At 38.1% G+C, this 16,840-nt stretch overlaps 1 pseudogene; it reads left to right on the top strand.

Annotated features, from left to right (window-relative positions):
• The first annotated feature begins 9,834 nt into the window (after positions 1-9,834).
• Positions 9,835-10,279, top strand: LOC141511779 (small EDRK-rich factor 2-like; annotated as a pseudogene).
• Positions 10,280-16,840: the final 6,561 nt, after the last annotated feature.

Here is a 16,840-nt window from a genome sequence, read left to right as displayed (position 1 = left end):
GGAGAAACCCCAACCCAAGCACCTTCTAAAAACTACAGCATCAAAGATTTGGAATGGAATTTCCATCTAGTCCAATACCTCATTTTGCGGATGAGAAAACTGAGCCACAGAAAGATGAAGTGATTTATTCATGGTCATTCAGATACCATACCAAAGTACACATGATGCCCTATGAAAAGTGCTACAGTGTGGGGGAGGTAGCCCAAGGCTGGCATTAGGAATATCTGAGTTTGGATCTGACCTTAAACACTAGCTGCGTGACCCTGGGCAAGTTGTTTCACCCTGTTTGCCTCAGTTTCCCCCTCTGTAAAATGACCTGGAGAAGGAAATGACAAACTATTGCAGTCTTTACCAAGAAAACCTCAAATGGGGTCAAGAAGAAAAATGACTAAAAAAACAACATTAGTCATGTATTACTTAAGAAACTTCTTTACCTCTCTTGACCTCAGTTTCCTAACCAGTAAAAGGAAAGGGTTGAGTTAAATCAGAAATTCCCAACTTTTTTTTTGGGGGGGGGGCAGCCTGGTGAAACCTATGGACAAATATCTTCTTAGAAGGAAACAGATCATATTGAAATAGCTATCAAATAAAAGTTCTAAGTTGCCTTGGGGATCCATGGATCTCATGTTAATAGGTCCTGGACCAGAGGATCTCTAAAGTCCCTTCCCTTTATAAGTCTACCATTCACATGTTGAAATTCAACCCTTCATTCTCAAGATGGGAAGGGGGAGTCATCAGGGATAGGAGGAATAAACAAATTTAACTCTAAAGCCTCATTCCTAACCTCACCACCAAAGGAAAATTTTATATATGCACATACTATATATATACACACATATATAATCACTCTCTAACATCTTGATATAGTAGAAACAACACTGGTTAGAAAGTGAGGATCCCTAGGTTGAATTTCTAGTAATTCTGTGAATTGCGGCTTGCATGATCTTTGGCAAGTCCCAGCATGCCCTGGGTCTCCATTTTTCCCTGTGTAAAATGATGGAGCTGGACCCTGCTTCTAGCTCTATCTTTAATGGTTTTAAATTCCCTATTGCTTTCCTAGTTCATCCTTCGATATCATCAGCCTCAGAAGCAGCTGATTGAAAGGGCATTCCTTATTGCAGAAGAATTCCAGACTTTTATTCAAGGCCAGTGGCCTCTTGTTTAAAAATCAAAATCGATACTTTCACCGAAATATTTTCTCCTACCACAAGCCAGAAAAATTACTTAATTGATCTCTGTTACCACTGTATTTGTCTTCGGGCCAGAGCGTACACATAATGTACTGTCTTGCATTTGAACAGGATCCAGGGTCTGGAAATAAGGGTGAAAAACTGCTTGTTCAATTATTTGGGTTTTAAGAGGTCCAATTTCCTTGCTTATCATTTTGCTGAAGTGAAGAATAAATAATGCATTTTACCTTAGGGAACAAATCAAAGTGTTTTTTATTACAGGTAGGTAGCCCTCTATGAAGGGGGGGGGGGGGGGAACAGAGCATTGATTGAAGTTAATTTTGCATCCTTGAGTAAAGTTCTGTCCTCCTACTGTCATTGTTATGGATCATATCCTGTCATCTCCCTCCTCCAATTGCCTTGTTCCTACTTACCTGTGTATGAGAAAAGAAGTGTTCTAGTCGTTGTCATCACCCCTCAGTGTCCTCTGGAGAGAGTGTAAGCTCCTTGAGGGCAAAATGATTTCCATTTTTGCTTTTGTAACTCCAGGGTATTTTGGATATTATTCTGTGATTAGTAAATATTTGTTGAATTCATTTGAATATTACCAGGAATCCCAAGAATTATTAGCTTCAAACTGTGCTATGGCTTGGGGGATGTCCTGAATATACTTATTACATAACAATCAATTTCTAAGCATCTTTTAGATCTCTTTTGCCATAGAATTGAACTAGTAACTAACTGGTCATCCAAACTCAAAATTAGAAAACAGGTATCACCTTCATGGATCTAACATTCTTTCAAAGAAGGCTCAGTGTACATCAAAAGCCATCTAGTTGGGGCAGCTGAGTAGTGCTGTGATAGAATACCAGTCCTAGGATCAGGAGGAGCTGAGTTCAAATTCAGCCTCGGATGCTTACCAGCTGTGTGATCCTGGGCAAGTCACTTAACCCCAATTGCTTCCCCCACAAAATAAAGTATTTTAAAAAAATATCTACTTAAACCCCCTCTTTTTACAGTTGAAGAAATTGAGTCCCAGAACTAGAAAGTGACTTTCCCAAGATCGCTGTTTTAAGTAAGATTTGAATTCAGCTCCTCAGAGCACAGTGTGTCAGCACACTCAACCCATCACTGCTTGCCCGTGATGCATACTGTTAAAGGATCAAAAGTTCTTAAAACTATCTATCCTGGTAAAAGATTAATTTTTTTTTGGCAAGGCAATGGGGTTAAGTGACTTGCCCAAAGTCACCCAGCTAGGTAATTATTAAGCCTCTGAGATCAAATTTGAACTCGGGTCCTCCTGACTCCAGGGCCATTGTTCTATCCACTGCATCACCTAGCTGCCCCAAAGATTACTTTCTTTAGAGAGCATTCGGTCTTCACATATTAGTTAGTTAGAAATTAAGACTCTAAGATTTCTCTCCCTATTTTAATTACAAACTTCGGAGGACAATGAGCAGGGTTGCTGGATGACTGTCCTGCTAGAGAAGAGACAACAAGAGTCAGATAGTATTGTACAAAGATGATAATAGCTAAGGAGCAGTTTTGGGCAAAGATATTGTGCAACATTCATGGTTAGGTCACAAAAAAGATTAATGATTTTTCCTATTCTCTGTTTTTGCTTTAAAAACTCCAACTAATTTACAGTCCAAATATGATCATTACCATAATGACTTCCACCTTAGGGTTTAAAGGTAAGATCTATGAGAATAAAACTTTAAAATGTCTAATCTATATTTTCTATTTTATTTTAACTCAATATTTTTAAGATTCTTACAGTTTTAGGGTTGACAATACACATAACTATCTCCAAGGCAAGTGCAGAAGAAAGGAGAGAATAATTTCACCAATGTACAAGTCTAAGCAAGTACAAGCAATTTCACTGATGTACAAGTCTAAAGTTTGGTACTTTCATCAACATAGGAGCGGTTGTTGTGGTGGTGATGGTGGTGGCAGTGGTGTTTGTCCTTCATTCTGGAAGAGGATCGTGATGTCAAGATGGTGATGCCATGGCTTACAAATTAATTGGATTGCAAAATCACCAGCTTCCTTTTCTCCTCTGGAATCATGTGGGTCTGGTTGCAAGATATCAATCAAGATAACTGAAGAAAGCCTTGGATACAATAGGAGACATTGGTCTTTTTAAGTTGTCTCTAACAATTCTCAGGTAGTGGAAATCTCTTCTATCAACAATTCTAGGAAATTGCCCAAGGATTAAAGATTTAAATTGACTTGCTCAGGGTCACACAACTGCCAGAAATCAAACTTTGAACCCAAGGCTTTTTAGATTTCAAATTCCTATGTCAATACTGTCCTCAATATTCCCATGACATCTTTTTTTTCTTTTCCTCAGTATGATCAAGTCTTCTGGGTAGTATATGTAGTTAGCAACATGAACTGAGAGGGTCTTGGGACAAAATGATGTATCCATCAATCATCCAAGAAGCATTTCTTCTAGTACCTATTATGGGTAGTAATGTTCAAGATAGTGGGGGTATCAAGACAATAGTAAATAATTCCTGCCCTCAGAAAATTTCTATTCCATTAGAGGGGATAATAAATGTATAAATAATCAATTATACATATATACAATGAAATGTTGATGGTGGAAAGAGAAACTAGTTGGGGAGAAGATAACAAAAACAATACTGGACTTGGGGCTCAAAAGATCTAAAGATTGCATCCTAACCATGTGCTTCTGGTAAGGTCTCCTTCACAAAAATCCTCCCTCCTCATCTGTAAAATGGTCATCTTCTTTAGGGGTTATGAAGAAAGAACTTTGAATTCTATATAATTGTGAGCTATTATAGAAATGCAAGAGATTATTATTATTATTATGTAAATAGAAGCTATTCTAAGTCAGAATAATGCAGATTTTCCCTGCCTTTATTGGGAATACATGGAGGCTAATTAGTTCCTGGTGGTTCTTGCTTTTGAAAATGTATTATGTAATTCAGTTCTGCCTTTGCCAAGTGGCTGCTAATGTCAGATACTGCATATCTGGTCTTGATCTTATATAGAGCAGTGATCTGCAAATTTTTTGGTCTCACAAGGCTTTCATTTTTTTAAATCAAGATACCCTTCCTCCAAAAAAAGCTTGTGTTTATATAAATTACATATTTATCATATTAGAAGTTAAAACACCTTGGTATAGTTATGAAAATATTTTTGACCTCATAAATTCCATGAAAAAAGTCTCAGAGACTCCCAGGAGTACCCAGACTACATTTTGAGAATTGCTGACCTAAAACCCTGAAAGTAGATGAGAATTTTTTACTATACACCCAGAACACATTCAGTTCAATAGAAAAATATTTACTGTGTGTATTCAATCATGTCTGACTCTTCATGACTTCATTTGGGATTTTCTTGGCCAGTGGTTTGTAATTTCTTTATGCAACTTATTTTACAGATGAGGAAACTGAGGGAGAGTAAAATGACTTGCCCAGGGTCACACAGTATCAGTGGTCAAATATGAACTCAGTTTCTCAAGACTCCAGGCTGCAGGGCTCTGTCTCTAGTCACTGAACCACCTACTAAGTATCTACTAAGTACAAGGCTCTCACAAGGAGAAGTAAGACATGCTCCTTGCCCTCAATGGGTTTATAATCTAGTAGGAGATTGGAATAAAAGTCAAGGACCCAGGGGTGTCTAGATGGTACAGTAGATAGAGCACTGACCCTGGATTCAAGCAGTCCTGAGTGCAAAACAATCCTCAGGTGTATTTATTAGACATTTTTATTAACTTTAGGTGACCTCGGCCCAATTACCTCACAAAAATAAACAAAAGTCAAGGAACGAATTTTTTTAAATTCAGAATCACAGTTCTAGTTCAATCCATACACAAAAGTAATCTCTACTGTAGTTTATTCAACAAGTAGTCCCCTAGTCTGATGCCCTCCAAGGACCAGGTTAGATGGTAGAGATATAAAAACAAAATTAAATAATCACTACCCTTGAGGAGATCATAGCAGAGCTGACAATCTGTACAGAACTACTAAGAATCAGCTAGATGGTATAGTGATCAGAGTGTTGGACTGGGAATAAGAAAGACCTGAGTGCAAATTTGACTGCAAATATTTCTAATTGCAGGATCCTGTGCAAGTCGCTTGATCTCCATTTGCCTCAGTTTCCTTATCTGTAAAAGGGATACAATAATATCTACTCTCAGGGTTGTTGTGAGAGTTAATTCAAACATTTTTTTAGGTTTCCTTTTTTTGCAAGGCAATGGGGTTAAGTGGCTGCCCAAGGCCACACAGCTAGGTAATTATGAAGTGTCTGAGGCCAGGTTTGAACTCAGGTACTCTTGACTACAGGGCCGGTGCTCTATCCACTGTGCCACCTAGCTGCCCCTAAACAACATTTTAAAACTTCTTTGAAAATCTTAAAGTAAATACATGCAAAATAAATTCTAGATAATTTTGTGAAAGGACAGCTAAGTGACACAGTGGATAGAGGAGTATGACCCTAGGCAAGTCATTTCATACTATTTGCTTCAGTTTTCCCATCTGTGAAATAAAAAAGCTGGAGGAGGAAATGGCAAATCACTCCAGTATTTTTGTCAGGAAAACCCCAAATGGGATCACCAAGAGTCGAATGTGATCGAACAATAACATGATTTTGTGAGGGAAAAGACTTGGAAATTGGAGTGACTAAGGAATCAAGAAAGGCTTCATGTAGGGAAAAAAAAAGCACTGCTTGATAGCCCATAGAAACAAGAGACTCCTAAGAAGCAGATGTAAGGAGGGAGTGTGGCCTAAGCATAGGGGACAAAAGCAAAGAGAGGGAAGATAGAACATCAGATGTGGAGTGCAATCTGGCTAAAGAAAAAAACATGAAAAGAAAGATAATATAGACTGAAGCTAGAAAAGCAAAAAGACCAAGTTGTAACAACCTTTAAAGGACAAACAAAAATCAACATGGCAAAACATAAAATATGAAAGTGTGTGAAGATAGAATTTTACATCCATTTACATTTCTGGCTGGAATATGAGAAAAAGCTAGGTGGAGATCATGGAGGGCTTTGTGATACATGTGTTATTGGAGTTGACTTTATAGAAGAATTTTAACTGGCAGAGAACAACAGTGTTCCTGGCAGGGCATCACAGGCAAAGACATGGAGGCAGGAATATGCAGAATGTTTTGAAGTAATAGTCAATAGAGTGGTTTGGTTCCAGTTCAGGGAACATGAAGGAAAGCAGTATAAAAAAAGACTGAAAAATCTCCTTTTGAAGGAGATTTAATTTGTGACCAGCAAGATATCAAACTATTTTGAGGCAAAGGGAGACATTTTTCACTCAGAGAAGTTCATTATAAGAGTGATTCAATTCAGTCCAACAGGGGTTTATTTAGTGCAATTATCACTAAATTATAAGCTCTTTTAGAGTAAGGAGTATTTTTTTGTCTCTTTTTGTAACTCCAGGACTTAGCACAGTGCCTCACATATGCCAAGTGTTTAATAAATGTTTATTAACTAATTGATGTATTTAGACACCATGCCTAGTTCTGGGAATAAAAGATAAGAATAAAGCAAACCCAGACCCCAAGGAACTTAAAGTCTTCTAAAAGAAGAAATCAGGAATAGAATCAGGCTTAAATCATGATTAATCTTTAACTTTTCCTCTTCTCCTGATTTGATTGTTTTTAGAAATGCACTATTTTTTAAACACAGTTCCTTAAGGAAAGAATTGGTAGCCATTGGCTTTGATGATCATCAAATAACATCATAAAAATGAAATAAGTATTTTTCAGACAGTAAGAGACTTTTTACTGATGTGGAGATTGTTGCTAAAATAGCTATGTAATCAGTTTGGTTAAAGTTATAGCCAAATCATTATTTTTTTAAGAATGACAAAAACATTTGGCATATTACTGAAGTGACTTAATCCTAAACTATTCAAACAAGTAATTGATGACCTGAAATAGGAAGTAGATATCAGAAAAGACATTGAATCTGACTAACATTTTTATCCTGAAGTGTAACCAATGTATACCAAGGACAAGCAAAGTGTTCAGAAATTGCTTTAATATACAGATATTTTACTTACTTGTCAAATAGTGAGAAATGGATGTCAAAGGCAGTGTTGGGGTTACAATATATAAACTCATTTATAAAATTTTAGAGAGAAGGATGATGGATGATTATGAGGACAGTTGTCTCATATAAATTGAAGAAGCAAGCAGAATGTCAGTTTAAAGGAAAGTCATCCCAAGGACTAGGAGAAGAAAATGGGAAAGGTTTGCAAAAAAAAGCTCATAAGTATTTTCTGCATCAAAAACAGTGAAACAACCATTTTGTGACCCTTACGTCACAGTGTGCTTACAGAAAAGGTAGAAATAATACTGCAGAACAAAAAACTATAAGGAAAACAGCCAAATCGGACAAAATTTATTTGTAAATAATATCTGCTTTGAAACTTCCATGTTTCTGAGCATGTTGAAGAATTGATTAAACAAGGCATTTGAAGAAGTGGAAAATTTCAGTGATGGGAAAAATTATGAACTTTGCTAACATCAACATGGCAACTGAGAGAACATCAATAGCTTTTATCCCTACTCTTCCATATGAAAAGCATTATATACCAATAAATAATATCCTCAATGAGGATATGACTAGAGAATGAACAGGTTTTCAAAAGCAGTGTGCAGCAATAAGACCACATTTTGACCATATTACAATTAACTGAAAGATACAAAGAATATAAGAAACTAATTTGCTTGTTATTCATTATGAAAAAACCTTTGATTCAGCACCTTACAAGCACACTGGCAACAAGGTGGCTCCCTATCATGCACCAGAATTACTCAAAATTCCTTAAAACATAGAACTCTTTTCAACAATGCTCTAAGCATCAACAATAGAGGAAGCATAAACCAGGCAGGCATGTTTCCCACTGGGATTGAAGAAATATAATGAAGGGATTCCTTGTAGGTGATGAGGTCCTCTACATGCTTGAGCTTGCACATGAGATTGTACTGATTACCTCAAGCAACTAGAAGCCCCAGAAGAAAGAATTGTGAACACAAAAAATTAGCCTGATTATCCACATTCAAGTGGATGAACAATGTCCATTGAGATGATTATGGTTGGTAATTGGATGGCCACACTATAAAAATCTGTCCAATTGGACTTACATGTGAAAAGGCACAGATGAACAATGAATTGGATCCAGAGTTGCACAGGAGGAAGAGTGCAGTTTAAATAACTTCACTCCTTTGAGTTGAACTCAAACAATGTTTATAGAGCAATCCAGGGGTATGATAGCAAATATTTAACAACCAGACTCTATAGAGGGAAAAGGTATGCACACAATCTTTTAACTTTTATCTACATTATTAACATGTTCTTAAGTCTAGACAGTCAACAAAACAATAAATCAAACCCTGGTTTGTAGTGATTACTAATTTCTGATGTAGTTTATAGAGAGCTGATTTTAGCAAATCCCCGAGTACAAGTTTATTGCATTTGTGAGCTTCTCCTTATTAGATTGTTTGGGGGGCAGGGAATGTAGCTAACTAAAGTTTCAGGAAGGATATAAAAGAATTTATATAAAAAATCAACTCTGACCCAGAAGAAATTTTCGGGACAAAAAAGATTTTTACTGTATTACTGTAGAGTATAGAAAAAAAATATATATATATATATACACATAAGCTAAGGGAAAGAAAAACTAAAGGTAGCAAACCACTGATCCCTTAACAATCTAAACATGCCTCCATGAGAGGATGAGCAGCAAGGAAAGCTATAGAAGCAAGAGAGGTTATGTAGGGAATCACACTTTCCCCAGAGCAGGCTAACCTCCCAAAGGAAGAAGAACAACTCAAATGAAGAATAAGTGAGCTTTAAGAAAGACATAGGTGGGGCTGGCTTGTTCAGGGAGTAGAGATGAGATGATGAGAGACAGTAACTCAAAGATTTTATCCTTTCTGGTTAGTGCAGGAACCATTGTTTTTTGATAAAGTTTCAGGTAGGGGACAAGGTACTTCACTGAAAGTTCATTGAACTCATCTCAATGACAATGGAATGGGAGTAGGGAATATGATCAGTAGAAACACATTAATTATAAAACATATTTCTCTGTCCAATTTCTTTTCCTCTACTTCAATCAGTGCCAGGTTCTCATTTAATAGTTTCTTTAGAATCACACAATAATGAATTGTGAGCAAGCAGATTTCAGAAAAAAGTAGAAAGACTTACACAAACTGATGCTGAGTGAAGTGAGCAGAACCAGGAGAACACCATAAGCAGTAACAGCAACACTGTGATGATCAACTAGAAGAATCTTAGCTCTTCTCAGCTCTTCTCAGAAGTACAATGATCAAAACAATTCCAAAAGACTTGTGATGGGCAATGTCATCCACATCCAGAGAAATAACTATGAAGTCTAAATACAGATCAAAGCATACTATTTTCACTTTTTTTTTAATTTGTTTTTTATTTTTATTTTTAGTATGGTTTTCTCCCTTTTGTTTTGATTTTTCTTTCATAACACAACTAATATGGAAATATATTCAACATGATTGTACATATATAACCTGAATCAGATTACTTACTGTCTTGGGGAGGGACCAGGAAAGAAGGGAGGGGAAAAATGTGGAACTCAAAATTTTATAAAAATAGCTATTGAAAATAATTATTTTTACGGAGCCGCTGCTGTTGCCATGACCCGCGGTAACCAGTGAGAGCTCGCCCACCAGAAGAACATGAAGAAGCAGAGCGACTTGGGCAAGGGGAAGCGCTGGGACGACAGGCCTCTCTGCCGCTGCCCGAAAGCAGAGGGACTCGGAGATCATGCAACAGAAGCAGAAAAAGGCCAATGAGAAGAAAGAAGAGCCCAAGTAACTCTATGGCTCATGCCCGTGTCTCTTGCCCGTCGACCGTGTGCCCGGAGCCAGTCCCATCACGCTCTCGCCTCCTCCTGTAGTGCTCACAGGTCCCAGAACTGATAGCATTCCCTTCACCTTGTGTCTGCAGTGGGTCCCCTCTGTGCATCCTTCCCCCCAGGCAGCCTTGCTCTCCTCCAGGGCATTCCTGGGGGTGAGGGGGCTACCTTCTCCCAGTGTTTTTTATTCCCATGGGGCTAACCCCAGAGTATTAAAAGTAGCTTTGTAATTCCAACAAAAAATAATTATTATTATTTTACATGTAAGTGGAAAAAAATACAAAAAGTAATCAACAAAAATGGAATTAGAAAGGATTTCCAAGGCCAATCTATGTGTGGTCAAGAATTCCTTCTATAACATTCCTAACAAGTAGTCATCCTATCTTCATTTAAAGAACTCAAGAGAGAACCCATTCTGAAGAAGCCTGTTTGTTTTTCTTGGGACCTGCAATGAAAGTTAACAACTTTCCCATATACTGACCCCCAAATCAGCCTCTCTGTAATTTAGCCACAGATCTTAATTATGTCCCAGGGGCCATAGGGAAAGATAATCCCTGTTCCCCTTGAGAGGCCTTCATATGTGTAAAGCAAGCTGTTACATTCCTGCTGTCACAACCATCAAGGCTAAATAGCTCTATACCTTCAAGGGATGCTCCTAGATATGATCTATGATCTATGATCTACAATCTATGATCTATGATCTAGAAGTCCTTCTCTGTCCTGGCTACCTTCCTCTAGTCACTCTAGTTTATTAGTGTCCTTCCCAGGATCTGCACCAACAATTGAACATTTTACTCCAGTTAAATTCAGACCAAGGAAGAGCATTAGAAATTAGCAATCTACCTCTACATCCTTTCTGGACACTTTTAACGCATCAAATTAAGTTATTTATTTATTTGACTAACACATCACAATGATCTTAGGGGTCATTGTAACCTCCAAATCTCTTCAGTCACTACATATTATTCATCATATATGAGCTTTCAATCTTTGACAAAAGTCATTCTAATTTTTCCTTCTGCTATGATAGAAAATATCAGGCAGGACAGGGAGTGGGTAGTTGGATTTTCCTCACTGAAGGATTTCAAGCAAAGAATGAGTGATCACCTGATTAAGTTGCAAAGGGTAAAAACAGTTTAGGTAGACCCTGTGGTCTCTTGTGATGTTGTAATTCTATGGCACATTTTATATAAATATACTTTTAGCAACTTGGGTCACCACCCCACCCTGACTGAGTCAAAAAGTGTTTCCTCCAGAGAAGTCTAGCCGAGATGTGAGGTACTCAAAGCCAGAGCTAATCAATGAATTTATCTTTGCTAGTCTACCAAAGGCCAGTCACTGGTAACATGTATTAGAACAGTATGATTTTTTTAAGTATTTATGAAATAGGGGCGGCTAGGTGGCACAGTGGGGCAGCTAGGTGGTGCAGTGGATAAAGCACCAGCCCTGGAGTCAGGAGTACCTGGGTTCAAATCCAGTCTCAGACACTTAGTAATTACCTGTGTGGCCTTGGGCAAACCACTTAACCCCATTTGCCTTGCAAAAACCTAAAAAAAAAAGTATTTATGAAACATTACCCCTACAGACCTGGGACACAGTAGCTCTCAAAGATGAATATCATCAGCAAGAAGAATGTAAATATGCAAGAAACACATGCAGTCAGATTACAACATAAAGGACTAACTCACATCTCTCCAGTCTTATGGTGACATCAGGATGCTGGGTACACAGTCTCTGCCACTACTGCTCTGTATCTTTCGTTCCTGCTGATGCCTGCCAGCCTAGGCTGCCCCATTGGGCACCTGGCTGTGGAGTTTCTGCTTCTAGCTCGTGGCTTCAGCTGTAACCCTTGGCTATAGAACTCGTTCTTCCTTTTCTTCTTTTTTTTTCCTTTTTTTGGGGCGGGGGATACACTAGCTCTTCCTTATGAGGAGAAGGGCTTCAGGCTTTTTCAAGACTCTTTTCAGAGCAAGATTCTTCAGTCACAGAATAACAACAGTCTCCTCTAGGACAAACACCAACCCAAGTTGTTATTAATGAGTGGCTACTGCTCCCTGTAAGGATCAGTCAGTCTTTCTATTGCTCTGTTTCTTACCTGGAAAAGATTGATCTCTGGTGTGTGTCTGTGTGTGTCTGTGTCTATCTGTATGTATCTGTGTGTGTCTGTGTTAATTGGCAGCTCCAGAGTCTGCCAATCTCTTTAGAGTTAGCATCAGAGAAACTCCTAACTAAACAGTGATTGCTTCGGGCTTCAGGTTTTAGTTTCTAAAGGTTTAGTTTCCCAAGGCATAGAACCTGGATCTTTACACTAGTTTAGGGTTCCCTTTCCCTTAGCCTTTCCTATAGCTAGGCAACACTGATTATATCAAATTATCCTCTGCTTTTACAGCTACCCATCCAACAAAACTGTCAGAGCTTCCCAGGGATATGCTGGAGGCAGCTCTAATTGGCTTGTGAGGGTGCTTTGTTAAATTATCTCCTTGAGCTTTCACACCTTAGAAACCAGCAATTATAGTCAACTAGATGGAACAAGAGCACCACCCTGAGTCAGGAGGACCTGAGTTCAAATTTGGCTTCCTAGTTGTGTGATCTTGGTCTAGTCCCATCATCTACAGGAAAAGAAAGTTCAGCAATTGCTACAAATCATAGTTAAAGATTCATTGTTTTTAGGTTGTCTAGACCTTTAAAAATGCTAACAATGCCAAATTAAACTTATAAGTGTGTGCATACATACCCTTCTCCAGTTGTTAAACATTTACCAGTTGACCCTGTTACTCTATATAAACATTGCTTAAATTTAAATTGAGTAGGAGTGAAGTAGGAGGCTTAGAAGACTGAGACCAGATGACTTGAGACTAATAATCATCATCATGACTGGTATTTATAGCAAATATTAAGGTTTGCAAAGTGCTTTGCATCCATTATCTCACTGGAGTCTCACAATAGCCCTAGGACTTTCTGGGCCTGTTAGTCTCTTGGTTTCTCTAGTTCTCCCACATGGATTAATGGTTGGAGACCAAGCTAAATTCAGGGGGCAAGGTCATTATCTTCCCCTTTGCAGTCATATTCTTGCCTTTAATGACTAGGTAGGTAGCAAAGGCCATTGAAATTTCCATTCCATACTTATTTGTCATTGTACATTTAAAGCTTAAAATAAATGCCTGCTATTTCTGGATGTGTCTGGTCCCAGCTATCTCCTCTCTATAGACATAAAGACATCATGGAGAGAGAGAGAGAGAGAGAGAGAGAGAGAGAGAGAGAGAGAGAGAGAGAGAGAGAGACAGAGAGAGATGGAGAGAGACAGAGACAGAGAGACAGATACAGAGACACTAACAGACAGAAATACAGGGAAGACAAAACCTAAAGAAGAGCTTGGGGAGGAAGGTTGAAATGGAGGTTAAAGTCAACATGACAAGACTTTTTTTTACCATAAGGAACTTCCATGCAGGGTGTCACCAATCATTAGCTGACCTCAGTCCTTTGAAAGCAGAGAAACCAGGGGAAAGTAAAGTAGATCAAAGAGCCATGTCAAAAGTAGAGATTGAGAATAGTTTGTTTTCCCAATTTTAAAGCCATAGAACTGAGGCCTAAAAAAGGAAATTACAAGGCTAAGGTCATAGAGAAAGGGTCAGCATTGAGATTTGTACTCAAGTCTTGTGGCTACAAATTCTGCATTTTACCTATGGAATCTTTGTACTGTTGTCCAATTGCTTCCAATTCTCTATGTCCCTATCTGGAGTTTTCTTGGCAAGGATACTCAAGAGGCTTGCCATTGTCTTCTCTAGCTCATTTACAGATGAGGAAACTAAACAAAGAGGGTTAGGTAATTTGCCCTGGGTCACCTAGCTAACAAAGCGTCTGAGGCCAGATTCAACTTCAGGTCTTCCTGACTGCAGGCTTGACACTTTATCCACTGTGTCATCTAGCTGCCCTCCTATCACCATCATCACCATCATATTCAAAACCACAATTGCTTGGAAGTCAAATGAAGCTCAATCAAAGAATGATAGATTCTGGTTTCTAAGTCCTCTTTTGGATTTATGTTTCCATGGATAAATTGGGTTCATTAGAGTGTAAAAGGTTTTACATGGGTAATCTCATCTAGCTTAAATGTGGTCTCATCTTTTTCAGCCTTAGGGAGTTCTGACCTTTCTGGAAAAGTGTTGCTAGATTGTCTTTATATGTGGGATTGTCTCCTCTTCTATGCTTTAAATTACCCTTAAAATTAATCTGGGAACACTGAAATTAAAAAATCTGAAGATATAGGGTAAAAATAAAATGATAGAAAATATAGGTTAGATATTTGAAGTTTTATTCTCTAAGCTCCTACCTCTAACCTAAAGGAAGAGGCCATTGGGGTAATGGCCACCCTGAACTGGGAGAGATGGAAAATATTTATGCAAACACAAAAAATAGGGAAAGTTATTAATCTCCTTTATGGCCTGATGATAAAAGTTGAACATTATCAAGCTGCTCAAATTGCTCCTCAAAGACTATCATCCTTGTACAGTGCTATATGAAGAATTATCAGCTTTTCCTCAAAGAACAAGTTTTCCAGCATCCTGATAATTGTCTTCCTGAGTTTATAAATAACATAGAGGGAGATACCCAGGAGTCTTGGCTTCTTACATGGTGGCAAGATGCCTGATATGTGAAGGGTGAATACTCTCTAAAGAAATCATAAAGAAATCAGTCCTTTTTTTAAACCAGGATTATAGGTTTGAAAAACTTATTATACTTTGACAAAGATTAGGATTGACCAAACTATAATCAGGGGTCAAAGTCATTATCTTCCCTCCTTTGTCATAGTCTTGTCTTTATTGTGACCATGCAGGCAACATTAAATGCTGAAATTTAATCCATGATAAACATACCTTTCAGTTACTGAATACTAAATCTTTTCTAGAATGTGCTTTTAAAAATTTCTAGACACTTCCCTTAGTCCTCAACCCACCCCATCCCTCTTCAAATTCTCTTCCCTTCTATTATCTTCTATTTCTTTGGTACAAGTTTTATACAGTATCACCTGACATAACATAAGTTCCTTGAGAACAGGGACTATTTCACTTGAGCCTAGTACAATATCTGACACATCACAGGTCTTTTAAAAATGAGTGATTGATTTGATAGTTAATTTATTTGAAAGAATGAATCAAGTTCTTTGATCTTAGAATAAAAAAAGATGTGACTCAGTGACTCCTCCAATAACATGGATTCATTCATTAACCCATTCAACATATATAACTTGATGAACCTGTGATTCTTAGGACACAGCTCCCATCTCAAATTCCCCTTCTTCTCATATGAAACCACAAATGGACCATTCATAATTTCCCTTCTCAAAGGTAAAAATTTATGTCTGGTAAGAGAATGTCACTAAACAAGGATGCAAACTATATAATTATAGTTATAATTATAATTTCTCTCTTGCTCAAGACAAATTACTCATATCATTCACCCTAAGATTGGTGTTAATAAGAAAGAGAATCATGGACCTCTATGAAATGTCTGGAAAATTCCCATAATGCGGATATTTTTGGTTTGAGGAAGGAGGGGATCAAGCTACTATCAAGCTGCTCCCTCTCTGCCTAAAACACTCAAGACATAATCCATTGTAAAGCAGAACTTGGAGTCAGAAAGAACTGAGTGTAAGTTCTGCTTCAGGCATGTACTAGCTGTGTGGCCGCTAGGCAAGTCATTTAACTTCAATAAGGGACATTGGACTCAGTGGTCTCCAAGGTGGATTCCAGCTTTAAATCTATGAACCTATGAATTAAGTGCTGGCTTTGTCACTTTGCTTCTTGCAATCTGTCCTTCATTCAAAGAGGACCATGACAAAAAGAAGCGACACCATGATAAGCAAGTGAATTGGTGGGTGCTGCAAAATCACCAGCCTCACCTTCTCCTCTAGAGTCATCTGGGTTCAATGATCAGATATAGAGCAGGATGACTGGAGATGGTCCTGGATGCTGTGGGAGACCTCCACATTTTAAACTAAGGTCTTTAACAGATCTCAGTTTGACAGAGGCAACACCCATTCAGTTGATTAAGGCTATATTGCTGTCATTTGTCCTTCATTCTCAAAGACAACCATGATAGGGAATCTAAAATAAAATGCCATGATATGTATGATGCTAGTTAAGAAACTTCACCACTCTGAACCCCAGCCTTTTAAGCTGATAAAAGGAGGTGGGACACAATATTGGCTCTAATTATAGCACAGAACTCTTTGGAGGATCAAAGGAGAAAGTCTATGAAATTATTTGTAAGTTCTAAAATGCTCATCATTCTCATAACTCTTCCTATCCCAACTCCCCTAAAACACATCCTGTCAGTCAGCCAGCCTATTAATGAGCATTTATTAAGTGATTCCTTGAGCTAGGCACTTTGCTAAGCCCTGAAGATTACAAACAAATGCAGAAAGGTAGACTCTGACCTCAAGGTGCTCATATTCTAATGGTGAGAGGAAGCAATATGCAAAAAACTGTGCATATCTAAGATAATTACCAAGGGAAGGCTCTGCCACAGGGACAGAGAAGAGAGAAGACTGGGAAACCAGGGGGTAGAGAGGAGAAGGAATGGAAGATGAAAAGAGAGAGAAGGGAGATACAGTGTTGCTGTGAGTGAGAAATAGTAAGAAGGCCAATGTCAATGGATCACAAAGTATGAGGCTTAAAATAAAAAAATGGAAATCACCAAGTTATGAAGAGTATTAAAAGTCAAAGAAAGGATTTAATATCTGCTCCTGGAGGAAATAAAGTTAAGAGGTGACATAGTCATGCCCATGTG

This window comes from Macrotis lagotis, chromosome 2 (assembly GCF_037893015.1).
Source record: "Macrotis lagotis isolate mMagLag1 chromosome 2, bilby.v1.9.chrom.fasta, whole genome shotgun sequence".
Classification (NCBI taxonomy): Eukaryota; Metazoa; Chordata; class Mammalia; order Peramelemorphia; family Peramelidae; genus Macrotis; species Macrotis lagotis.
This window is presented reverse-complemented; position numbering and strand designations above follow the sequence as displayed.